Genomic DNA, 13,684 nt, shown 5'->3' with positions numbered 1-13,684 from the left:
TACTCCTGATAGCAAGCAGTTCATCAATGCGCTGATAGCAAGTAGTTTATCAATGCCTAGTGCTGATAGCAAGCAGGTCATCAATGCGCTATCTACTGCTGATAGTAAGTTTATCAATACGCTATCTACTGCTGATAGCAAGCAGTTCATCAATGCGCTATACTGCTGACAAGCAGTTCATCAATGCGCTATCTACTGCTGATAGCAAGTGGTTTGTCAATGCTCTATCTATTGCTGATAGCAAGTAGTTCATCAATGCCTTATCTACTGCTGATAGTAAGTAGTTTATCCATGCCCTATCTACTGCTGATAGCAAGCAGTTCATCAATGCGCTCTCTACTGCTGATAGCAAGTGGTTTGTCAATGCTCTATCTATTGCTGATAGCAAGCAGTTCAGCAATGCGCTTTCTACTGCTGATAGCAAGTAGTGTATCAATGCCCTATCTATAGCTGATAGCAAGCAGTTCATCAATGCGCTATCTATTGCTGATAGCAAGTGGTTCATCAATGCGCTATCTAATGCTGATAGCAAGCAGTTCATCAATACGCTATCTACTGCTGATAGCAAGCAGTTCATCAATACGCTATCTACTGCTGATAGCAAGTGGTTCATCAATGCGCTATCTAATGCTGATAGCAAGCAGTTCATCAATGCGCTATCTACTGCTGATAGCAAGCAGTTCATCAATGCGCCATCTACTGCTGATAGCAAGTAGTTCATCAATACGCTATCTACTGCTGATAGCAAGCAGTTCATCAATGCGCTATCTACTGCTGATAGCAAGCAGTTCATCAATGCGCTATCTACTGCTGATAGCAAGCAGTTCATCAATGCGCTATCTACTGCTGATAGCAAGCAGTTCATCAATACGCTATCTACTGCTGATAGCAAGTGGTTCATCAATGCGCTATCTAATGCTGATAGCAAGCAGTTCATCAATGCGCTATCTACTGCTGATAGCAAGCAGTTCATCAATGCGCTCTCTACTGCTGATAGCAAGTGGTTTGTCAATGCTCTATCTATTGCTGATAGCAAGCAGTTCATCAATGCGCTATCTACTGCTGATAGCAAGTAGTTTATCAATGCCCTATCTATGGCTGATAGCAAGCAGTTCATCAATGCCCTATCTACTGGTGATAGCAAGTGGTTCATCAATGCGCTATCTAATGCTGATAGCAAGCAGTTCATCAATAAGCTATCTACTGCTGATAACAAGTGGTTCATCAATGCCCTATCTACTGCTGATAGCAAGCAGTTCATCAATGCGCTATCTACTGCTGATAGCAAGTGGTTCATCAATGCGCTATCTACTGCTGATAGCAAGTAGTTTATCAATGCCCTATCTACTGCTGATAGCAAGCAGTTCATCAATGCGCTCTCTACTGCTGATAGCAAGTGGTTCATCAATGCGCTATCTACTGCTGATAGCAAGTAGTTCATCAATGCCCTATCTACTGCTGATAGCAAGCAGTTCATCAATGCGCTCTCTACTGCTGATAGCAAGTGGTTTGTCAATGCTCTATCTGTTGCTGATAGCAAGCAGTTCATCAATGCGCTATCTACTGCTGATAGCAAGTAGTTTCTCAATGCCCTATCTATAGCTGATAGCAAGCAGTTCATCAATGCGCTATCTATAGCTGATAGCAAGTGGTTCATCAATGCGCTATCTAATGCTGATAGCAAGCAGTTCATCAATACGCTATCTACTGCTGATAGCAAGCAGTTCATCAATACGCTATCTACTGCTGATAGCAAGCAGTTCATCAATGCGCTATCTACTGCTGATAGCAAGCAGGTCATCAATGCGCTATCTACTGCTGATAGAAAGTAGTTCATCAATGCGCTATCTACTGCTGATAGCAAGTGGTTTGTCAATGCTCTATCTATTGCTGATAGCATAGCTACTGCTGATACCAAGCAGTTCATCAATGCGCTATCTACTGCTGATAGCAAGTGGTTTGTCAATGCTCTATCTATTGCTGATAGCAAGTAGTTCATCAATGCCTTATCTACTGCTGATAGTAAGTAGTTCATCAATACGCTATCTACTCCTGATAGCAAGCAGTTCATCAATGCGCTGATAGCAAGTAGTTTATCAATGCCTAGTGCTGATAGCAAGCAGGTCATCAATGCGCTATCTACTGCTGATAGTAAGTTTATCAATACGCTATCTACTGCTGATAGCAAGCAGTTCATCAATGCGCTATACTGCTGCAAGCAGTTCATCAATGCGCTATCTACTGCTGATAGCAAGTGGTTTGTCAATGCTCTATCTATTGCTGATAGCAAGTAGTTCATCAATGCCTTATCTACTGCTGATAGTAAGTAGTTTATCAATGCCCTATCTACTGCTGATAGCAAGCAGTTCATCAATGCGCTCTCTACTGCTGATAGCAAGTGGTTTGTCAATGCTCTATCTATTGCTGATAGCAAGCAGTTCAGCAATGCGCTTTCTACTGCTGATAGCAAGTAGTGTATCAATGCCCTATCTATAGCTGATAGCAAGCAGTTCATCAATGCGCTATCTATTGCTGATAGCAAGTGGTTCATCAATGCGCTATCTAATGCTGATAGCAAGCAGTTCATCAATACGCTATCTACTGCTGATAGCAAGCAGTTCATCAATACGCTATCTACTGCTGATAGCAAGTGGTTCATCAATGCGCTATCTAATGCTGATAGCAAGCAGTTCATCAATGCGCTATCTACTGCTGATAGCAAGCAGTTCATCAATGCGCTATCTACTGCTATCTATCAATGCTATCTACTGCTGATAGCAAGCAGTTCATCAATGCGCTATCTACTGCTGATAGCAAGCAGTTCATCAATGCGCTATCTACTGCTGATAGCAAGCAGTTCATCAATGCGCTATCTACTGCTGATAGCAAGCAGTTCATCAATACGCTATCTACTGCTGATAGCAAGTGGTTCATCAATGCGCTATCTAATGCTGATAGCAAGCAGTTCATCAATGCGCTATCTACTGCTGATAGCAAGCAGTTCATCAATGCGCTCTCTACTGCTGATAGCAAGTGGTTTGTCAATGCTCTATCTATTGCTGATAGCAAGCAGTTCATCAATGCGCTATCTACTGCTGATAGCAAGTAGTTTATCAATGCCCTATCTATGGCTGATAGCAAGCAGTTCATCGATGCGCTATCTATTGCTGATAGCAAGTGGTTCATCAATGCGCTATCTAATGCTGATAGCAAGCAGTTCATCAATAAGCTATCTACTGCTGATAACAAGTGGTTCATCAATGCCCCATCTACTGCTGATAGCAAGCAGTTCATCAATGCGCTATCTACTGCTGATAGCAAGTGGTTCATCAATGCGCTATCTACTGCTGATAGCAAGCAGTTCATCAATGCGCTATCTACTGCTGATAGCAAGCAGTTCATCAATGCGCTCTCTACTGCTGATAGCAAGTGGTTCATCAATGCGCTATCTACTGCTGATAGCAAGTAGTTCATCAATGCCCTATCTACTGCTGATAGCAAGCAGTTCATCAATGCGCTCTCTACTGCTGATAGCAAGTGGTTTGTCAATGCTCTATCTGTTGCTGATAGCAAGCAGTTCATCAATGCGCTATCTACTGCTGATAGCAAGTAGTGTATCAATGCCCTATCTATAGCTGATAGCAAGCAGTTCATCAATGCGCTATCTATAGCTGATAGCAAGTGGTTCATCAATGCGCTATCTAATGCTGATAGCAAGCAGTTCATCAATACGCTATCTACTGCTGATAGCAAGCAGTTCATCAATACGCTATCTACTGCTGATAGCAAGCAGTTCATCAATGCGCTATCTACTGCTGATAGCAAGCAGGTCATCAATGCGCTATCTACTGCTGATAGAAAGTAGTTCATCAATGCGCTATCTACTGCTGATAGCAAGTGGTTTGTCAATGCTCTATCTATTGCTGATAGCATAGCTACTGCTGATACCAAGCAGTTCATCAATGCGCTATCTACTGCTGATAGCAAGTGGTTTGTCAATGCTCTATCTATTGCTGATAGCAAGTAGTTCACCAATGCCTTATCTACTGCTGATAGTAAGTAGTTCATCAATACGCTATCTACTCCTGATAGCAAGCAGTTCATCAATGCGCTGATAGCAAGTAGTTTATCAATGCCTAGTGTTGATAGCAAGCAGGTCATCAATGCGCTATCTACTGCTGATAGTAAGTTTATCAATACGCTATCTACTGCTGATAGCAAGCAGTTCATCAATGCGCTATACTGCTGAAAGCAAGCAGTTCATCAATGCGCTATCTACTGCTGATAGCAAGTGGTTTGTCAATGCTCTATCTATTGCTGATAGCAAGTAGTTCATCAATGCCTTATCTACTGCTGATAGTAAGTAGTTTATCAATGCCCTATCTACTGCTGATAGCAAGCAGTTCATCAATGCGCTCTCTACTGCTGATAGCAAGTGGTTTGTCAATGCTCTATCTATTGCTGATAGCAAGCAGTTCAGCAATGCGCTTTCTACTGCTGATAGCAAGTAGTGTATCAATGCCCTATCTATAGCTGATAGCAAGCAGTTCATCAATGCGCTATCTATTGCTGATAGCAAGTGGTTCATCAATGCGCTATCTAATGCTGATAGCAAGCAGTTCATCAATACGCTATCTACTGCTGATAGCAAGCAGTTCATCAATACGCTATCTACTGCTGATAGCAAGTAGTTCATCAATGCGCTATCTAATGCTGATAGCAAGCAGTTCATCAATGCGCTATCTACTGCTGATAGCAAGCAGTTCATCAATGCGCTATCTACTGCTGATAGCAAGTGGTTCATCAATACGCTATCTACTGCTGATAGCAAGCAGTTCATCAATGCGCTATCTACTGCTGATAGCAAGCAGTTCATCAATGCGCTATCTACTGCTGATAGCAAGCAGTTCATCAATGCGCTATCTACTGCTGATAGCAAGCAGTTCATCAATACGCTATCTACTGCTGATAGCAAGTGGTTCATCAATGCGCTATCTAATGCTGATAGCAAGCAGTTCATCAATGCGCTATCTACTGCTGATAGCAAGCAGTTCATCAATGCGCTCTCTACTGCTGATAGCAAGTGGTTTGTCAATGCTCTATCTATTGCTGATAGCAAGCAGTTCATCAATGCGCTATCTACTGCTGATAGCAAGTAGTTTATCAATGCCCTATCTATGGCTGATAGCAAGCAGTTCATCGATGCGCTATCTATTGCTGATAGCAAGTGGTTCATCAATGCGCTATCTAATGCTGATAGCAAGCAGTTCATCAATAAGCTATCTACTGCTGATAGCAAGTGGTTCATCATTTGCGCTATCTACTGCTGATAGCAAGCAGTTCATCAATGCGCTATCTACTGCTGATAGCAAGTATTACGTCAATGCGATATCTACTTCTGAAAGAAAATCAATCATCAACTATAAAAATTATACGAAATATGGAAAAAATTTCTTAAATTAATGCGCGCCACAAAACGAACGCACGAACAAACAAACAAACGATGTTATTTTATCTTAATTTATATTTTAATATGTTATTTTTTTAATTTAATTTAATTGAATTGAATTTAATTTAATGTAATTTTTATTTTATTTTATTTTATTTTATTTTATTTTATTTTATTTTATTTTATTTTATTTTATTTTATAGACCTATTATTTTAATTTATTTTAATTTAATTTTATTTTATTTAACTAAATTTAATTTAATTTAATTTAATTTAATTTAATTTAATTTAATTTAATTTAATTTAATTTTATTTTATTTTATTCAATTCAATTTAATTTAATTTAATGTAATTTAATTGAATTAAATTTAATTTAATTTAATTTAATTTAATTTAATTTAATTTGATTTGATTTGATTTGATTAAATTAAATTAAATTTACTACTTTAATTAATTTCAATTTCAATTTAGTTTTTATTTAATTGATTTATTTGCATTTGATCGATTGATATAGTTAAGTGTCCAGGTCAAGTAGGTAGGTCAAGTGTAGGCCTATTCTGTAATTTTCGATTCAGCTTTCAAGCTAATTAGACTATTGCAATTGAAATCCATACACCCCATGTAGAAGGCATGACCTTAATCTCCTACACAGGGAGTGTAGGTTTCAAATTGAGTCAACCTTTCAGGTGACCCTTTTGAAATTCACACTCCCTGTGTGGAAGATTAAGGTCATGTATTCCATAAGGGGTGTATGGATTTCAACTGGAATTACCAATTGAGCATGCGCAGATGTGATGACGCAAGTGTCCAATTTAGACCAAGTGGCGCGTAAAAGGTGATGCAAACTAGTGAAGGATCGTCTTAACATTTGCAAATGTCCAGTGTCAAATTGGTAAGCAATCTGGTTTATTTTGTCATTTATCTGCTTTAATTTTGTTCACAGTCACATCAGTATTATGATAAAAATTTTAACTTGTAATGATACCAATAAAATGACGGTAAATTTCGGACCGGGATCTCAAGTTAATATGTGCCACGGTATGAAACAAAATAATAAAATGAATAAACAAAACAAGAAAATAAATCACCATCTTTATTATCATAATCATCCGCATCATCGTAAACGGTTGTTGTTTCTGTCATCTATTATCATCATCATCATCATCATCATCATCATCATCATCATCATCATCATCATCATCATAGACTTAGACGACAAAGGTAATGCGTAAAATTGTGACGTTCATCATTGTTCGTGGTAGATTTGCCAATTTCTGTCCGTTTTAATAACATGCATATTTATTTTCCAGGAACAACATGACTTACGTATTGTACAAAATACGTTTGGAGCGACTCTATAAGAAGACAATGGAAAACAGGAGAATGAAATCTTGCTGGGCATCGCTGCAGTGTACACACCATTGTTCTGAAAAAAAGTTAAGTAGCCCTATATTCCATTCTGTTAAAATTTGGTATTTGTGACTGTCATTACCACAAAACCCATGCAGAACAGTGGAAAGTGGATTTGTACTTGAAAAATTGTTTTTAATTGTATATTTCTCGAAATTGCATGGCATGACATATCTATTGCACCCTTGATAAATTGTACCATATCTTCAAACACATCCACGGTACGAAAACAAATGATCATAAATTATGCCTCCATCTAAATGTTCAGATTTCATCAGGTAAATGATAATGTGAAACTGATGACTCGGCGCTGGAATTGTTGCCTGTTTTTACCTCGGGATTCCGAAATCATGTTCATAATATTGGATTCTGTCACAATTTACACCAACGTAGACTTCTATTTTACATGGCGTTTTATTTTAGTATTTAAATGTACATTGTAATTGTTTGAACATTTTAATTCTCAGAAAAAACAAGGGCCTTAATTTGAGTAATTTTACATTTATCATCGCTCGTATGCATTGTGTTAACTTTGCCATTCAAGTATTTCTAACGTAGAATACCACGCTGATTCCAAACTTGATGTTCGTCACCTCTAACTGATAATGAAATCAAACATTTGGGCACTTTATAGTCTTTTGAGAATTATTGAATAAGTAGATTGAAATTCATTTCACGATACTGAAGCTCAGAAATGATTCTATGCATATATCAGACAATTATCATCGCCAGGTTATTTGGCGATTGAAAGTAATGGACCTTGAGTATATCGTACAGAATATTGGGGTTACAGTCTTCCTGTAATTTTAGTAGTTTTGATTATGAACACTACTTCTGGTGAATTGTGTTTGGTTAAACTTTGTAACTGCAAAACTAGATGTTATAATGTGGTGCATAGACCTATACAATCAATTACATTTCTGATCATTTCTGATGAAATCCACACGCGTTAATGAGTTTCATAAAATCGTGGAAAGAACGTGCAAATATTATTTCAATTTTACTGATTTAACATCTTTTGTATTAAAATAACACTAACAAAATTAAAGGGACTGCCATTTTCTTTGGGAGATGGGTCCAGTAAAAATAAGAATTAACGTTAGTGACCAGAATCAATTTGGGTAAATCTCTAAATCTGAGGTTGATCATTTGTATGACCAAAGGTATGATGAGAGCTTCATGAACCCATTTTCAATTGTATTTGAAAAAGGACACACACTTCGGTTTTATTAACAATTTTATAAACCCTATATTTTAGTACATGAATCGAATCAATGGGTTCCTATACAGTCACACATTTGATGGGTGTAATATTTTATTATATCAAAGTATTATGACTCTGTGATATTTGGATCCAAACAAAATGACAGTAAATTGCAAGTTCCTATTCCTACCATACACCGAAAAGGATAATTCGTCAATAAATGTGGTATAATTTGACAAATTAAAATTAGTCAATGTAAATGAAATATTTATCATAAGAAAAAAATGCTGAAAATGTACTTGGAATGTTAAAAAAACAATTTATAGCATTTCAAATTAATATTCATCATCATGGTCATTACAAATATTTTCACGACTTTTAAATATTCAGTTTTTAATGACGAATTAATGAATAATTTATAAAATGACAAATTAAATGAGTGATGTAGTTAATGTGTCATTTTTAGTCTATGACAAATTAAATGATGAATTAAATGACTTATTTTTAATTCATAATTCATCACAAATTTGTCATGCTAAAAATGTTTTAGACCACAAATTTTTTGACGAATTAGTCTTTTCAGTGTAACTTAATCTTATATTTTTGCAACACATGATGTAACTCAACCTAACCTGACCTTGTCTTACTATAGTAACCCAGCAATCACAAAACGTTATTTAAACTTAAAGGGTATGAAGAGTGTAAAACATTCATAAACAGAGTGATGTTTACAAAAATATGTTGCAATAAAATTTCATATAACGTAATTTTTAAGGGGGGTACTACACCCCTGTGGTAAATTTGTGATTATTTTTGCATTTTTCTCACAAAATAATAACACACTGGTAACAAAAGTTATGTATATTTTTGGGGCAAGGAATCCAATTACTACACTGAAATTTCAGTGACCCAAGACAAGCGGTCCAGTTTATATGATAGGAAATGAGGTACATAGTAGCGGTACCTTATTTCTTATCATAAATTATGAACCGCTTGTCTTGGGTCACTGATATTCCAGTGTAGTAATTGGATTCTTGCCCCTATAATATACATAACTTTTGTTACCAGTGTGTTATTAGTTTTTGAGAAAATGCAAAATAGACACAAATTTATCGAGGGTGTAGTACCCCTTAAAACGTTTTCATGACCTTTATACAACCCGACATTATAAATCTTACTAAAATCAAAACACGTTTGCAATACGTTAATAATGTTTTAAAACAATTTTATGTTTGCTGGGAACACAACTTTATATTCTACATGTATAGTTTAGGCCCAATTGTTAATATATCAATATATTTAACTTATTAAAACGGACCTAGCATTACTTTACATAATCGTACCTAACTTAACACAAGCATGGCACAACCTAACATAAGCCAAGCATGGCACAACCTAACATAACCCAAGCATGCAACACAACCTAACATAACCCAAGCATGGCACAACCTAACATAACCCAAGCATGTCACGACCTAACATAACCCAAGCATGTCACAACCTAACATAACCCAATCATGGCACAACCTAACATAACCCAATCATGGCACAACCTAACATAACCCAAGCATGGCACAACCTAACATAACCCAAGCATGGCACAACCTAACATAACCCAAGCATGGCACAACCTAACATAACCCAAGCATGGCACAACCTAACATAACCCAAGGCTGGCACAACCTAACATAACCCAATCATGGCACAACCTAACATAACCTTATCCGTTATAGCACAACATAACCTAACCCAATATAACCTAACCCATAAATCTCACATAACCATAATCCTAACCCAGCACACGGAAAGATAGGCTTGGTTTCTAAAATTCTGTTGAAATTATAATCTATCTTTATGTTGATTTCATCACCCTGTGCCAGAAATATATTATATGGGCCTTATTTTTATTTATTTATTTTTTCATTAAAAACCTCCTTGGTACCGATATCGGCCTAGACCATGGGACAATACAATTACAGAGAAGTCCGTATGCTTACATTCCCGGTCATACATTTCTGCACAATATCTATATCAAGGTCTATTTCTTTGAATCGCCAACGAACTTGGCGATGCTAATTGCCTTGATTCATTCACCGAATCAATAAAGAGTTTCAGTGACTTGAAATGAATTTCAATCTGCTTATTAAATCATTCTTAAAAGATTATAAATGTCAAATGATTTGATTTCATTATTATTTAGATGTTGTGAACATCAAATTCGAATCCGCATGGCTTAAGAAATAGTTGAATGGAGAAATTTGCATAATGTACATGTACGCTAATATAAACGTAAAATTGCTCAAATGGGGGCCTTCGTTTTTGCTTAAAATTACGATTTTAAGACGATTTCAATGTACATTTACATACTAAAATGAAATTCCCTGTGAAATGGAAGTCTACGTTGTGACAAAATCCAATATTTTTAATAAATTCCAGGATCCCGAGATAAAAACTGCCAACCGTTCCTATACCAAGTCATTAGTTTTACATTATCATTTTTCTGATGAAATCTGGACATTTAGATGGACGCATTTATGATCATTTGTTTTTGTACCGTGGATGCTTTTTAAGATATGGTACAATTTATCACGGGTTCAATATATATGTAGTGGCATGCAATTCTGAGAAATGTACAGGTAAAAACAAGTATAAGGCCATAGAAATTTTACATTATTGCTTTAAATATGCTCGACAACCTTAACCGGGGATTACTCTTATAGTGTACTGGTGCATGAGTGTCTTCCCTTTTTGGAGTACATTATTTTGTGTGGTAATTTTGGAGTGTTTCACGCCGTAAAAACCCGAATAATTAACTAGAATATTTTGGGCAGTTTTTCGAAATTCAGTGATTAAACAAAAAAACAATACCATGCATTCAATCATCTTTCTATTATTTTATTTTATATTATGCCGTACGGATCATAGACCCATCGCATCGCAGGACTACATAAGGTATGGTGCAAGACATGGAATTGCCGAAATCAAGTACATGTATAGGGTGCACAACTTATAAGTTCCCCCCTACATATTTTTTTTAATAAATCGAAAACTATTTGACAAAATGCAAACCTGTAAAATGATATGGGTAGCCTTATTTGTTTTACACATGTGGACCAAATTTTAGCGTCACACGTCATTGCGTTCAGTCACAATGGTTCATTATGTAAAAAAAAGAGACCGTTTTAAGGGCTGGGGTATGAACGTTTGGACAGTATTTATTTTGGGACATTAGAGCACATCAGACATATCGAATTGCATTCTGAATACGAAGAATGTCATTCTGATATCAAATATTTTTGATATTTTGAAATTCGCAATTTAATACTCATTTTATGGCAAATCATTAAAAATTGATATTTTTGATATTTAACAGTACTTGAAGTCAACTTTATAAATCTGATGATTTATATTTAAAGTGTATGTAGGTAGGATAAAAAGCCGACGATCAATTGAAAATTTTGACCTTTCGTATTGAAGATATGGATTTTTTTTCCCAAAACACCAAACAAAGATAAGGTCTTTTTGGGAAAAAATCCATATCTTCAAAATGAAAGGTCAAAATTTTCAATTGACCGTCGGCTTTTCCTCCCTGCTACATACACTTTAGGAATATATCATTAGATTTATATAATTTACTTCGAGGACTGCTATATATCAAAAATTTGAAAAATATCAAATTTTTATAATTTGTCATAAAATTTGTATTATATTGTGATTCTCAAAAATGAAAATTATTTGATATCAGAAAGACATGCTTCGTATTCAGAATGCAATTCGATAGGTCTGAGGTGGTCTCATGTCCCACAAAAAATACTGTCGAAACGCAATAAACGCTCATTTTAGATCCCTTAAACAGTGTTAAAAGTTGGATCTGAGTCCATAGCACTCAATTCTCAAACAATACAGTAGGCCAGGGATATTCATGTGTTTGTAAAAGAAAACTTAATCTTTCGTATTCTTCTTCTTCTTCTTGAAAAGCAAAGCAGGTGTTTTATTATTTTCTTTTTAATGATAAATGTCTGAGATGGAAGGGATATGTACTGCAGTGAGAATAGACCACATCGCCAGTAGTTCATCACATGTGAAAAGTCACATTTTAATAATGCCGCGTTTGCCCGAATTTCTTCGCGGTAGAGCAATAGGTTTGTTGGATGAAAATGTACCGTTGAAAGAAATTGCTCGTCGTATGGGAGTCGCGCCTAATGCAATTCGAAAATTGAGAACAAAATTTCAGTTGACAGGAGAGGTGAAAAATCAGCCGAGAGCACCTCGTCGACGTGTCACGACTGTTCGTCAGGACATGCACATGTCTATAGTGAATCTGGCTGAAACCCGTCGAAAAATGTCTGGTAAGTTATTGCGTTTCAATAAATTACGTCGTGCTCGTTTCCCAAACAAATTTGACTTACACATTACGATCTGAAAGTTGTATCTGAAATTGTCTTTCACCACGTTATCTCTTTACAAACACATGGACAGGCCTAGCGTACTGTATTGTTTGACAACAGACTCCTATGGACTCAGGTGCAACTTTTAAAACTCCCTCTTTTTTACATAATGAACCATTGTGGCCAAACGCAATGATGTGTGACACTACAAATTGGCCCAAATTTGTAAAACAAATAAGGTTACTCATAACTTTTACAATTTTACATTTCGTTAAATAATTTTCGATTTATTTCAAAAAGCCTTAGGGGGAACTTATAAGTTGTGCACTGTATATTATAGGCATACATCAGAAAATATCCACGAAGCTACATATTACATTAGTAGAGGAGGGCATGCAATGATAGAGGGACAACAAACACTGATATCTGAATCGAGACCTGCATGAAATGGAGAAGCGGAAGGCAAAAAGAAGAGTGCACGACATAAAATCATACAGATGGAGAACCACATGATGGACAAGGGATGTAGAAGAGTTGAAGACAAGCAGAAATTGAACGTTATTGAAGGCTTCACGCTACAGAGGATGAAAAGGCATAGGCGAGGTGAAGTAAATGCTATATAGCTGCACCGATACATTTTGCATTAGGTAAGCTGTCAAAGTAAACTAGGTAGACTTTATAAATGTACTTAAAAGTGTATGTATTTGGGATGAAAAGCCGACCATCTTATGAAAATGTTGACCCTTTTTTTTGAAGATATACATGAGTTTCCCAAAAGATTTAAATTTTTAGGCCTTTCGGGAAACTTCATGTAAATCTTCAATACAAAATGTCAAAAATTTACAAGATTGTAAAAATGTTCATCGGCTTTTCCTCAAAGAATCTTTAAGTTCAGTACATAGCATTAGCTTTATAAAGTTTACTTCGAGTACTGTTAAATGTCAAAAATTTAAATTTTAATTTAATTTTGCTATGAAATTTGTATTATATCGCGAATTTCACAAAATAAGAAATTTTTATATATCTTCGTATTCAGAATACAATTCGATATGTCTGATGCGCTCTAATGTCCCACAAAAATACTGTCGAAACGTTCATATCCCACCCCTTAACGCACAAAACTAAAGAATGTTGCAGAAATAATAGGTTTATTACTCGTTCATACACGTTCTACTCTTATTTATTGTTAGTTTCTTTATGGACATACAGGGTGTCAAAAAAACCACCCTTTTT

The sequence above is a fragment of the Amphiura filiformis genome, chromosome 3 (assembly GCF_039555335.1).
Source record: "Amphiura filiformis chromosome 3, Afil_fr2py, whole genome shotgun sequence".
NCBI lineage: Eukaryota > Metazoa > Echinodermata > Ophiuroidea > Amphilepidida > Amphiuridae > Amphiura > Amphiura filiformis.
The sequence above is the reverse complement of the archived record's forward strand: the minus strand, read 5'-3'. Positions refer to the sequence as shown.